General features: G+C 43.2%; 1 long non-coding RNA gene across 1 annotated transcript in view; it reads right to left on the bottom strand.

The window, feature by feature from the left end:
- Positions 1-13042, bottom strand: part of LOC143646724 (uncharacterized) — a 43251-nt gene extending 30209 nt beyond the window's left edge. Inside the window, exon 1 of the long non-coding RNA XR_013157597.1 lies at positions 11963-13042. This is a non-coding gene — a long non-coding RNA (uncharacterized LOC143646724). The remainder of the gene's footprint in view (positions 1-11962) is intronic.
- Between the last annotated feature and the right edge of the window lie 31 nt (positions 13043-13073).

The following is a 13073-nucleotide window of genomic DNA, read 5'->3' as shown; positions in this document are numbered from 1 at the left end:
GTCGTGAGCCAGCCCCTTGCTAAAGGGCGACTTCCACAGCCCAGGAAGACATGCTCAGCTGTGGGTGCAGGGACGTGGCAGCCTCATTCTGGAAGGAAGGGATGGCTATTGAAATTAAGATCCTCATTTCAGTCCCCATCACCTTCTCTCACCTGCATTTGGGGTGGAGACTCAAACAGCCCTGACTTGGCTGGTGGCATCTTCAGATTTACTCTAGTCTTTGGATCCCAGCGCTGATGGCAGTGGGGCGCTCTAGTAACCAGGACAAAGTTATTCCCGGGTCACTTACTGAATCTTTGAATCACTTAACATTCCCCAAACACCGGCTATGGGCACATTAAGAAAAAAAAAAAAAAACTCAACCTTTAGCCCCCTGCCTGGACGCTGTGCTGAGGAAGAGATAACAGAAGCTAGTACTGTAAAGAGAACAATGCATAGAAAAGAAAAGCTGTGGGTGGGACCAGGAGACTCCTCAGTTATCACCTGCTGAGCTCCTTCTCTCTGCCCAGCACTGAGCTGGACACCATGGGGCAGGGGCCTCCATCGGTACATTGGAATCCACCAGAAGTGCCTTGAAGTCTTCTGTGGTAGACCTGCAATCCAGGTGTCACTGGCACTGGAGGGAGGTCCCATGGCCTCAGGGTTCCTAGTCAATGCCAGGATTCTGTCTGGCAGTAACAGGGAAACTGTCCATGGAGAGCATGGCTGCTATGGAGAGCTTCAAAGCATTGTCCTTTTCCTATGTTTGCTCAAGTTGAAACATCATCCCAAGAAATTATTTCTCCTCAGGAGACAGTAGCTCGAAAATTGATGGATGGAATGAGTCTGGACCTTCAGCTTCAAACTGGTGAATGATCTTATTCACGCTTCCTTCTTTACAGATGGACTGTCTTCTAGGGCCAAACATTTGGAGGGATGTTAAAATTTTCATTGATATAATAAAGCAAATCCCTCAATAGACTTTCCCAAGAACTGGGGCAATGGATTGTCTTTCCCTGAATCCCAATGCCAGTGTCCCAGGCACTCTGGAAACATTTGTGGAGAGATAAATGAATGAATGAATGAATGAATCTTTCAATCAACTGAATGATATTTGCATTTCTTTAACAACCGATAGCATAAAACTAACTCCAAAGGCTCTTTAAAATGTACATAATATTAATTTCACCCCACTGATTTTTTTCCAAGTCAACAAATTTTTCAAAAAAAAATTTTTGAAAATTCTAATAGATTAATTAGGTATGAATTTTTTTGCAAAAACAATCTTGCCTTTCCCAGAGAGGGTTGGTTTGAGTTGTTAAGCATTCCTAACTCTTCCTTTTATTTGTTTGCTCAGTTTTCAGTTATAAAATGAAACTCAGAATTAATTCCAAATAACCACAGAAGAAAGGAATGTTTTTTCTTTCAGAAACAAACGACAGCATAATAATGGCAAACACAAATGGCATTTATCACATGCCAAACACTGTTTTAACTCAGATATTAACTTCCTACAGAAACTGGATTATTGACCCATTTTACATGAGAGGAAACTAAGATACAGAGGGTTTTACTTAATTAACTTGCCCAAGCTCATACAGCTAGAAAATGGCAGAGCTGGAATTTACACCAGGTGGTCTGACTCATGAGGCAACACTCTAACCACTAAACCATCGATTCATGTTTTATAGCATACATTAGAAACAACTGAGAAGCAAAGAAAAAGCCCAAGCCAAATTTGCTGGTATATACCAGATAATAAATCATTCTGAAGAAAGCATGTTTTCAAGCTGAATACATAGATTGTCTAGAGTGTTTCCATCAGTGTAGCTCATGGCCAAAAAGCGCTTTAGAAATAACAGCAATATTACTACAATCAGCAAAACAAAGATAACGTAGTAGCCGGGCTGAATAATGGAGCAGGAAATGAATTCAAATTTCAATTTCCTTTAGAAAAGGAAAAGATCAAATCATCAAGCAAATCATTTTCCAATACGAAGATGAAATTAATCTGAAACCACCCAAATTAGTCACACTGTCTTTAAATGCATACTAAACAAACTTTAAATGCATCTTGTGCTCTCTCTAAAAGGTAAACTTTAGGAGGAAGTTTTCATTAAATCCATTCACTCTGGGTGGTGATTCCAATTCAATCAACCAAGATTAATATCAAGGCACTAAATAAGCTAGGTTTAGGCTGTCAAACAGGAAGAGGGAAAATCTCGTTAATAACAGAGAGCCATGCCTAGAGAAAACTTTCAGGGAGAAAAATCTTGGCACTGCCACCATTTTGGTGTTATCTTGCATAAAGGGGATAATAAAAACTGAAAAAAAAGAACCAAAGACACAATGTTTAGAAAATAGATGGATAAATAGATAGATTAAATCGATTAACTAGAAAAAATGATACACTTGGAAGGAAGGAAGGGAGGAACAGAGGGACGAAGGGAGAAAAAAATGTGGCAAATTGCTAAAAATTGGTACATCCATGTATCTGAGTGAGGGGTATATTGGAGTCTCTGTATTTTGTATTATTTTTGTAACTGTTTTGTTAGTTTGAAATTATTTCTACATAAACAGTTTATTTTTTAAATGATATCAAAGTGAGGGGTTGGGGAGGAATAGGCATGAAATTAAATGTCCTTAGATCTTTTCCTCTTAAAACACATTTCTTTTGGAAAACATTGTATTGGGGATGTATGCGGTTAGAAAAGATTAAGGCAGGATCCAGTCCACAGTATCATTTCTGATTACCAGAAAAAGGTTTGAAGATGGGCCTGATATCATCAAATCCAAGTAAAGGGCAAAACCAACAACTTCTGCTGAGATGTTTTGAGCTGATCAAAGGAGAAATTCAGAGGCTGGGAGCCAAAAATGCAGTAAAGCCCCAGGTTGGATGATTTGGCACAGTCATTCTAGGACATGGCCACTGTGTGGCAGGAAAGGAATGGCAGAAGAGTTGGCTGCGGCACTCAAAAACTCATTGGAGCCACTCCAGAGAAAGAGAGGTCATTCCCCTGTGGGCTTCCAAGGCCCCAGATACTCAGATTTTATATCTGAAAGAAACCAGTTTTATATCTAAAAGAAACCAGGTATAGAGAAAATCAACACATAAGCATTCCTATCAAAAACGGTAGAGACCTGATTAGTTACTCACTTCATGTAAAAGTCACTAAGCATTTGTAGGGGGCTGAGTTGTGTCTCCCGAAGAGATATGTTCAAGCCCTAATGCCTGGTACCCATGGATCCTATTTGGAAATAAGATCTTTGCAGATGTAATGAAGTTCCAAAGAGCATGGTGAATTAGGATGAGCCCTAAATACAATGACTGCTGACTTCATAAGACAAAGGAGAAGAATGTGTGGACACAGAGACACAGAGGAGACATGCAGGGGTGAAAGCCACGTGAAGGTAGAGACAGAGATTGGAGTGATGCAACTACAAACCAAGGAAGACCAAGGATTGCTAGGAACCACCAAAAGCTGGAAAAGGAAAGGAAGAATTCTTCCCTAGAACCTTCAGAGGAAACAAGGCCCTGCCAACAGCTTGGATTCAGATTTCTAGACTCCAGAAATGTGAGACAATACATTTCTGCTGTTTTAAGCTACCCAGTTTGTGGTATTTTGTTACAGCAGCTGTATTGGGAAACTAATATGGCATTAAATAGTATTATGACTATAAATGTGACCCCATGACTAATACAAACCACTGTCAATTTCCTAACCATGAAGAAAGAACTGAAATTTTTATATTAACAATGAAATGGTCCTTTTTAACCAAGAGATTAGCAAAAAATGAAAAAGACTACTAAAAATGAATAAGGGAATCAGAAATGAGAGAGGAGCCATTACTACTGACCCCACAGAAATAAAATATAAAAGATCGGAAGAGGATACTGTGAATAACTGTGAACCAACAAACTAGATAACTTAGATGAAATGGACAATTTTCTACAAAAACACAAACAACCTACACTAACTCCAGAACAAATAGAAGATCTCAACAAACCAATCATAAGTAAAAACATTGAAACAGTCATCAAAAACCTCCCAACAAAGAAAAGCCCAGGACCATTTGGCTTTACAGGTGAATTCCACCAATCATTCCAAGAAGAATAAATATCACTACTGCTCAAAGTCTTCCAAAAAATTGAAGAGGAGGGAATACTAAATAACTCTCGCTATGAAGCCAACATCCCCCTAATACCAAAAGCAGATAAAGATGCAAGAAAGGAAAATGACACACCAATTTCCCTAATGAATAAAGAAGCAAACATCTTAAAAATACTTGTGAATCTAATCCAATTGTACATTAAAATAATTATACATCATGATCAAGTGTGTTTTCCCCCAGGTATGCCAGGCAGTTCCAACACAAGAAAATCAATTAATGTAATACACCCCATTAAGAAATCAAAAGAGGGGCCACGGTGGCTCAGCAGGTAAGAGTGCTTGCCTGCCATGCCCGAGGACCCGGGTTCGATCCCCAGTGCCTGCCCATGTAAAAAAAAAAAAGAAATCAAAAGAGGAGAACCAAATGATCATTTCAATTGATGCAGAGAAGGCATTTGACAAAATCCAGGATTCCTCCTTGATAAAAACACTTCAAAAGATAGGAACAGAAGAAAATTTCTTCAACATGATAAAGACAGATACGAAAAACCATAACTAACATCATATTCAACTGTAAAAGACTGAAGGCCTTCCTGTTGAGATCAGGAACAAGACAAAGATGCCCACTTTCACAACTGTTATTCAACATTGCACTAGAAGTTCGAGCTAGAGCAATTAGGTAAGAAAAAGAAATAAAAGACATACAAATCAGAAAGGAAGAAGTAAAACTTTCACTATTTGCAGATCATAATGATTGCATACCTTGAAAGTCCCAAAAAATCTACAACTAAGCTATGAGAGCTAATAAACAATTTGGCAAAGTGGCAGGATACAAGATCAATGTGCAAAAGTCAGTAGTAAAAAAAGTGAGTAAAAAATATATACACTAATAATGAGCAATCTGCGGTGGAAATCAGAGGAAATTTTCCATTTACAATAGGAACCAAAAGAATTAAACATTTAGGAATAAATTTAACCAAGGGTATAAAGAACTTGTGTTCAAAAAACTGCAAAGCATTGCTAAAAGAAATCAAAGAAGGTCTAAGTAAGTGAAAGGACATTTCAGTTCTTAAGTTGCAAGACCAAATATTGCTAATTCTACCCAAATTGATTTAGAGATGCAACATAATCCCAATTAAAATTCCAATAGCCTCCTTTGAAGAATTGGAAACACAGTTCAAAATATTAAATGTTTACTTAAAACTATTTTTAGGAAATTTTTTAACTTTCTCCTTTTGGTTACTGCTTGAAAAATATCCATACAACTTAATTTCTCCAACTGAAATAAAAAATGTCACATTCACCTCTTCAAGCAGATAATAATCATGAGTCATTTCACAGAACTAGGTTTTCAAGTAATAGGGTAGGGACAAGCTGTGCCATTTTGTACGCTTCACAATTTTAGAAACTTTTTTTTTTGTCTTTGTCTAACAACAGCAATAGCTTGCATTTATTGAGTAATCATGATCAATATTATTATTTTTAAGGCAATTTTATTGAGATCAATTCATATGCCAAACCATCCACCTTATGTGTACAATCAATATCTTCTTGTATGTTCACAGAATAATGCTTTCATCACTGTAGTCAATTCTAGAACACTTTTACCCACAAAAGGGTTCATGATGTTACATAGTCCCTGGTTTCAAACTGTTTGTCCCTTGCAATAGTATTGACTATAAACAGATAAATAATATTCTTGTTTTGGAAAAAATAGAAGTCTTCTCAAATAAAAATCACGACATATACTTAAAATTTGAGGGGGATTGAATTTTGGAGCGCTGTTAATCTATTGAAATTGTAAGTTATATTTTGATACTGTTGTATATTTCTACTTCTATGTGAAAATTTAGTAATGTACTGATCAAAAAGTGAATTATTTGTAAAGCTATAGTAATTTTGTAATATTTCTTATATTTTAAATGACTCAAATTAAAAATCTTTTTGTGAAAAAAGTGGGGGGAAAAAAACTAATAAAGGTATAGAGAAAAGGGAGCTTTTACACCCAAACTGGATAAAGTCTTTTCAGAAGGTGATTTAGAAGAAGCTATTAAAATGTTACATGCACATTCTCCTCCACCCAGCAATTCCTTCAGTCCATCCAAATGAAATGCTTGTATGTGCGTCCAAATTAACATGGGCAAGGATCTTCACAGACATTGGAAATCACTTAAAGATCCATTGACAGAGGAATCATTAAATATGCAATATTGCATCTAGGCTATGCAATACTTTGCAAGGGTTAAAAACAACAAAATAGATCTGTAGGTACCTACACAGAACACCTCCAAAATGTATTGTTAAGGGGGAGAAAAGCAAATCACAAAACAATACGGTGTGATCTTATTAATGGTGTTTTAAAACCCACCAAAATATAGACTTCTGTCTTAATATACAGATGTGTGCAAATGTATGTCTACAGGACCCCTGCCAAAATGATGGCCCATGTTAATTTGGGCACACATACAAGCGTTTTACAAGGAGAGTGGAATTGGATCCAGCCTAAGGAGAGTTCTCCTTTATCTTCATTGTTTGAATTTTTTTTTTCACAAAAAATGAATACAAAATGGTGTAATTAAAAATTAAATACTTGAGGGGAGCATAGATGGTTCAGTGGTAGAATGCTCACCTTACATGCAGGAGACCCGGGTTTGATTCCTGGACCATGCACCCCCTCTAAAAAAAAATTAAACATTTGGAAACCTTGGTTCTAAAACCATCTACCTACCCACTACAGAGTAGACTGGGTTTGAAAGTACTGTACCAGTTGTAATTACTTCAACAAGAGGAGATTCTTTTAATAACTATGTATTGAGCTCCTGCTATGGACAAGACACTGTTCTAGACTCTGGGGATCTATTTTTCAAATCCCTGCCCTCATGAACTTGTATTCCAGTGGTGTTTATGGCATCATCTTTCTTCCATCATCTCTGGAAGAGGGGCATCTGGAGATAAAGTATGAGACAGGGGCATGACAAAGATGGGCTGGTCATCTCTTCTAGGCTGGGGAGAGAGGAAAAGGTAGAGGATTTCAAGGAGTTAGAGCAGCCCCTTAGCATCTGGCTGGATCCCACAGGTCCAGTGCTCCAACCAGCTGCACAAGTGCCACTTCCAGGGCCTTCTGGAGCAAATGAGAATCAAGTTGGAGAGAGGGGGAAAAGGGAGGTCGGACTCCCAGTTCCTCCAGGCAACCAAAGAGAGTTCTCTTCCCCCATGGGGCCACGTAGGATGGTGACGGCTAAGTGTGAAGAGGTGGAAAGAGAGAAGATTGGGAATGGCTGGCAAGCAAGCCCTTGAGAGGGAGAGTAAATGGAAGAACGGAGAGGAAAGAAGCCCATAATAAGCTGACAGTGCTTCACCTTGGTTGAAAGGGGGAGAGCAATTTCCTTTCATGAGCTGTGTGGCGCCAAACCAAGGCCTGGCCAGTCTTTATGGATGCTTGGAAACCATTTGAGAGAGGCTACTAGTCCTAAGCATGCTAGCTGCCCCTTTCTCCTCTCTTCCACCCTTCTCTACCAGGCTCTCTGCCTCCCAGCTTTGCTTCCTGTTTAACCTAAACAGGATGGGGAATCAGGTATATTGAGAAACTCAAGAGCAGTCTAACGTGAAAAAGGGCCACTGATTTTGTGGCTTACCCAAGAGATTAAACACACAGTCCAATTATATACAGACCACTTAAAGGGAGGTCAAGGGCATCCTCTATGCCAGACCAACCTGCATCTACCAAAGGATGGTAAGGAGAGGGCCATGCCAGACACAAAGGAATGGCTCAGTAATCCCTGGGAAATTGCAGACATCCCTGATGAGCCAGTTAGGGCTGGGGCAGTCCTTCCAGAGGCCTTCCAATCACACCTTCCAGACACCTGGCTGCCCCACCTGAGCCCAGCCCAACCAGCAGCTGGGCCAGGCCGGTTAGCGCAGGTGCTAGAGGGCCGGGGTTATCTGATTGGCAGGAGAGAGGTGGTTCGCTGGGGAAGACCGGCTTTGCTAAGCCAGGGTCAGGTTTGAACCTGTTCCTCCCCAACCTACGTGCTGTCCCTCAGGGCGTGGTGAGAAGCTTTGGATTGCTCCCATGACTTACAAAATCCAAGTGGGCTTTAAATGGCCAAGCCCGGTTGACCTTACCAGAAATCAAGCTAAAGCACCACGTCGACTTCTTGTTTTTCCCACGTTGAACTAAGAGAACCAGTTGGGAGATTTCTGATCCTGCCGCCTCCCAGAGTAAATAATGTTCTCATCTCACCCTTGGCTCAGAAATCCTTCCTACCTTAGGAGCTTGCTCTCCGCAGACAAGGAGCCAGCGTAAGCCGCCTGTGACCGCGCAGATTCGAACGATTTGGCTTTGGACTGGAAATGTTCACTCAGCTTTACAGATGCATTTTTTACATTAATTCAAAACAAAAATAATTGGTTGAGAAGAGAATGCTCGAAAGCCACAGGTCTCGGGCTTCAGCAATGAGCAACCTTGCAGATGTCCCCAACACTGATCAGATTTGGGGAACGTCTTCCCACCTCCTTTCCCTTCCCCAACTTCTAGTCTTGGCCATCAAATTTCTCCTGCAGTTTGGGGGTGGGGTGAGGTAGGGTATCTTCAAGCCCACCCCCGACCCACCCTGGACCCCCGGCAAACTGCTGGGGTTGCTTCCCCACAGGGCACCCTCTCTGTCGCTGCCTCTACCCCATCTTTCTCTGACTTCAAGTCCTTTCCTCTTTGGGCTCCAAGCTTTTGCTTTCCCACCCCAACAAGGCAGTCCTGTGGGGAGCTGGAAAGCTGAGGGGTTGAAGAATTTGGCAAGACTGACTTTCCATCCTTTTTTGTAGCTGAATTCAGACATATCAACAGACCAAGAAGAACAGCCGATTTGCAAAATTTCAGCAATAACTTATTAGGAAGTCAGTTCTTATGTTTGTTGTTCATTTGGTTTGGGTTTGGGTTTGGGTTTTCCCCCCCTAATTATAGAATGCCTTGGAGACCAGAGAGCTACACAGTAATAGAAGGAAAAATGGCACGCACATTGCTGAGGCAAAGAGGATAAAGTAATAAGATAAATATTAGGATGGCTTAATCTAGTGTCTGCTGTGTGCTGGGAATATAATGGTGGACAGAGAGACTGTGTCCCTCCCTCACAAAGCTGACAATCTGATGGGGGGAAGCAGTCAGATATGCAACGGTCACTGATAATTTAATATGAATAGTACTGAGAACGGAAAGTACAGAGTAACATAAAAACACAGGCAGGGAGGAGGGCAGGAATATCACGGAAGGCTTCCAGGAGGAAATGTCCCCTAACCAGAAACCTGAAGGATGAGGATAAAAGCCTGTACAAAGGCCAGGGAGCTGGAGAGAGCAGAGTATAGCAAGAGCACTGGAAAGAACTGAGTGTGGCCAGAGAAGCCAACTTGAGGCTGCAGAAGTTTTTTTACAATGGCAAAAGAAATCAAAAGCACAAGTACAAGAGTCAAAACTACAAGAACTCTTTCCTGGGCCTTGGCTGGAGCAGAGAGAGGATATGCAGTGCTCAGAGCCACCTCCGAGTCCTTTCCTTTCTGCATGTTTGAAACTATACCGGGTTTGAGCTGTCTCAATAAAACATCTCTCTCTGTCCTGTGAATTTCCTTATTGAGAGCTAGCCAAATGCTCATAAATACAAACAACGGACATTCTATTCCATGTCAGAGAGGAATGAGTGGAGAGGACACCCAGACCCTGAAGGTTTTTTCCTGTGCTTATTTCTGCCACCAAAAAAGCCCTATCAAAGATTCTCCACAATTACGTAAGAACATGGCAAGTTAGCTTCGGCAAACATACAGGATCCAACCATTTCCCTTTTGGAAATCATAAAACACCGAAAGTGAGTCTTTCCAGAATATTTGGTGCAGACTTTTTTTCCTCGACTGCTGGACAAGGTTTAGGGTTCCCACCCAGCAGCAAGAAAACTATTAACCCCAGGTGTTTATTTCCTTTTGATAATCAGTAATGTGTAATTTCCCAGTTTTGGGGAAAATAATTATATCAAACAAAGGGGCAGGCACACAAAAGCGTTTAGAGGGAGTGGTTTTCCTCCATAAAAGGACTTCAGCTCAGTTAAAAAAAAAAATCCTTGGCACAAAGCTGTGATTTGCTTCTTGAAGGCACGATTCAACAAACAAGTAATTTTTGGAAAAACAAGTAGATTTTGGTAAATTTTGGAAAAACTCCAAAGCAAATCTCCACAGTCCTTATCAGCCCACGCAGTGCCCAGCTATAACCCCTGTCTGTAGGTGGCACTGGCTGTCCCCACCCGGCACTCTCCATCCCCCTCTTCCCTCCCACAGCTAAATTCCTAGAATTCATTTCCGAGGAGTTAAGACAGCCCCGTAGACTTCCTTATCTGCCCCAAGGGCCCACTTGAAATTCAAGTTGTGAGCCCAGCGTGCAATCTTACAAGTGAAAAATGCTCCTGCATTCCCCCGCCGCAGATCCACATTTCAGCCCTTCTCAGGGCCTGCCCACTGGAGACAGGGGCTAGAGGCCCGCGCCCTGTGTGCACGCAGGGAGAACCAGACAGCCAGAGGGTAAAATGCAGAAGCCCAGGACACACCGCGCGGGTGGTTAAGATCCGAGGTCTTGCAAACCCTTCCTCTTCAGCCGGGTTGGAAATGGGAGCTGCTGCCGCTGCCCAACGCAGCTTACAGCTCAGTCTAGCTCAGGGCCGAGTCCAGCTCCAAACTGTGCTAGATGCCCAGGAGAGAAAGCAAGAAGGGCATCTACCCATTTGTGAGGCTCTGCCAAAAAGCCCCCCCTGCCCCAAACACCCCGAGCTTTGGCCTGCTGATGTGCCCCAAATCAGCACATAAGGGAACCTATCAACCTGGGTCCACAAAACCCTCTTCTTAAACGTAAACACCCGAAAGTTTTAACAGATATGACGCTGGCACTCTCCAGCACACGAATTTCTCAGCTTACAAAGCTGTCATTTGGGGGAAGTTTAGATCAAGTGAAAAGTCTGCGTCCGTGCACGATTTACAGCGTGGGGATCTTATGGGAGAAGGAGGCGTGAACCTGGCCCAGGGCAACTTCCCGATGCTCCCAACCCGCCCCCAGGGTCTTCCTTCCTCGGGGACCCCCTTTCCTCCCTCGGTCCCGGGCGCCCCGCCTCGCCCCGCCCGGCGCAGGGCACTTGACTCGCTGCCGCCGCAGAGATAAAAATCTGCCTGGCAACGGGTCACGGGACCCGGACGTGGCTTGGCGATTGGCCGCTGGGGTCGCAGGCGGCGTGGTGGCCCGGGTCCCGGACAGACCCTCTCTCCAGCGACTCCCCTGCTGGGCCCGCCGGTCTCTTTGAGAGGGTGTCTACTCCCTGGCACTGACAGCTCCCGGATTGCAATATGCGCGGTTTAAGGGTGCCATCGGGTTACAGGGTGGAGCTGGGGAGACTTGCTTCGAAGTTGCAAAAGGGCGACTTTACCTAGATTGTAAATTTATTTGGGGCGCCAGGAGAGGATTATGGAGATAAGGGCAGGCTGAAGTCCCCCCAGAAGCCACCCCTTGGCGCCGCTCCCTGCTCCCTGCTCAGCTCCCCCTGGGATCCGGCTGGCCAGAGGGTACAGGCCTGCCCCCACCCCCACCCCGTTCCCACGGCCGCGGGGGGCAGCTAGTCCGCAGGCCCCGGGTGCCCAGGCAGTGCAGGCCTGGACCAGTGGGTGGGCTAACCACAATGCCAGTGTACCTTCTCCCTTGTTTATTAGCATCAGGAAAGGTGGAAAGATCCCCTGGAGACCTGGGGCAGGACAGGCTTGGAGGCCACCCCCTGGCCACCCCCTATAGTGGCAACTGGGCAGAAGTAAGAGCCTTTTCCCTTCAGGGCTGGACAAGAAAGCAGCCAAGCTACCTGGGTCCGGGGCTTCATTCTGGATTCCCTGCCGTCCTTCTCTTGCTTCGCCCAGCCCGGCCCTGCTGAGCCTTTCCGCACACTTCCCACTTCCAAAATTTTTCTCCTGCCCATCCCTCTGCCTGGAATGTCCTCCCACCCTCCCCCTCCAAATCTGGAAAATTTCAAGGTCCCATTCAAATGTCATCTGCTCCATTAAGTCCCCTTTGTTCCCCAACCAGGACACACACACTCACACACAATATTGCACTTTATTTGGGTCTCTGTTATGGACCATTATTTACAAAAACTTTCTGGTATCGGATGAATCATAATGCTGTGAGTTGTTAAAAGCGTGGGCTTGTGAGGCAACTAGGTGAATGAACCCCGAGGACAGTATGTTGAAAGAAATGTCAGAAACAAGAAGACAATTATTATCACGTCTCACTCATATGGACTAACTGTAATATACCAACTTGGAGAACTGCAGTGGAGAGCATGGCGTATCAGGTTGGGGCCTGTTGTAAAGGGTCCTAGGTTGTAGGTTCTTACAGCAGTCACATCTATTCTGGAGTTGTAAGTGTTATGTCTAAACTCTGAGGTGCCAAGCTCTTTGTGTATTATCTGGTCATTCCCTGGAACTTCGGGTATTTATGTGAGACTTGAGACTCAGGGTCCAAGGTCTGAAGCTACAAAAGTCAGCAGTACCCCATATAGCAGCTGTTTGAGAAGTTGAAAAAGTGATCAGACTTTGACTAGAGATATGAATGGAGCTGATCTGGATAGGACTAAGGTAAAGCAGAATATAGGGTAAAGGATGGTATGGTCTATATTTTAAAACTTCAATTTCTGTGTGAGACCAGAGGGAGAGATGTTTACTTGGTGCGAAATGTGTATTTTGGGTGGCACATTATCTAATTTAATTGGTATGGTCAGTTCATTTGAACACCATAATTATATGGAATCTTGAGTAGGGAATGAGATCTTGTTGGTTTGTACAGGTCAGTGTGATGCCACGATATATCCCAGGGTAATTTGGGCAGAAATGAAGAAGTATTTACAAAGCCCCTTAGAGGGACTGGGGAGGAAGGAGGAAATATTTGACTTCACAACCTGGGGAATTCCTGATATT

This window comes from Tamandua tetradactyla, chromosome 9, assembly GCF_023851605.1.
Source record: "Tamandua tetradactyla isolate mTamTet1 chromosome 9, mTamTet1.pri, whole genome shotgun sequence".
NCBI lineage: Eukaryota > Metazoa > Chordata > Mammalia > Pilosa > Myrmecophagidae > Tamandua > Tamandua tetradactyla.
This window is presented reverse-complemented; position numbering and strand designations above follow the sequence as displayed.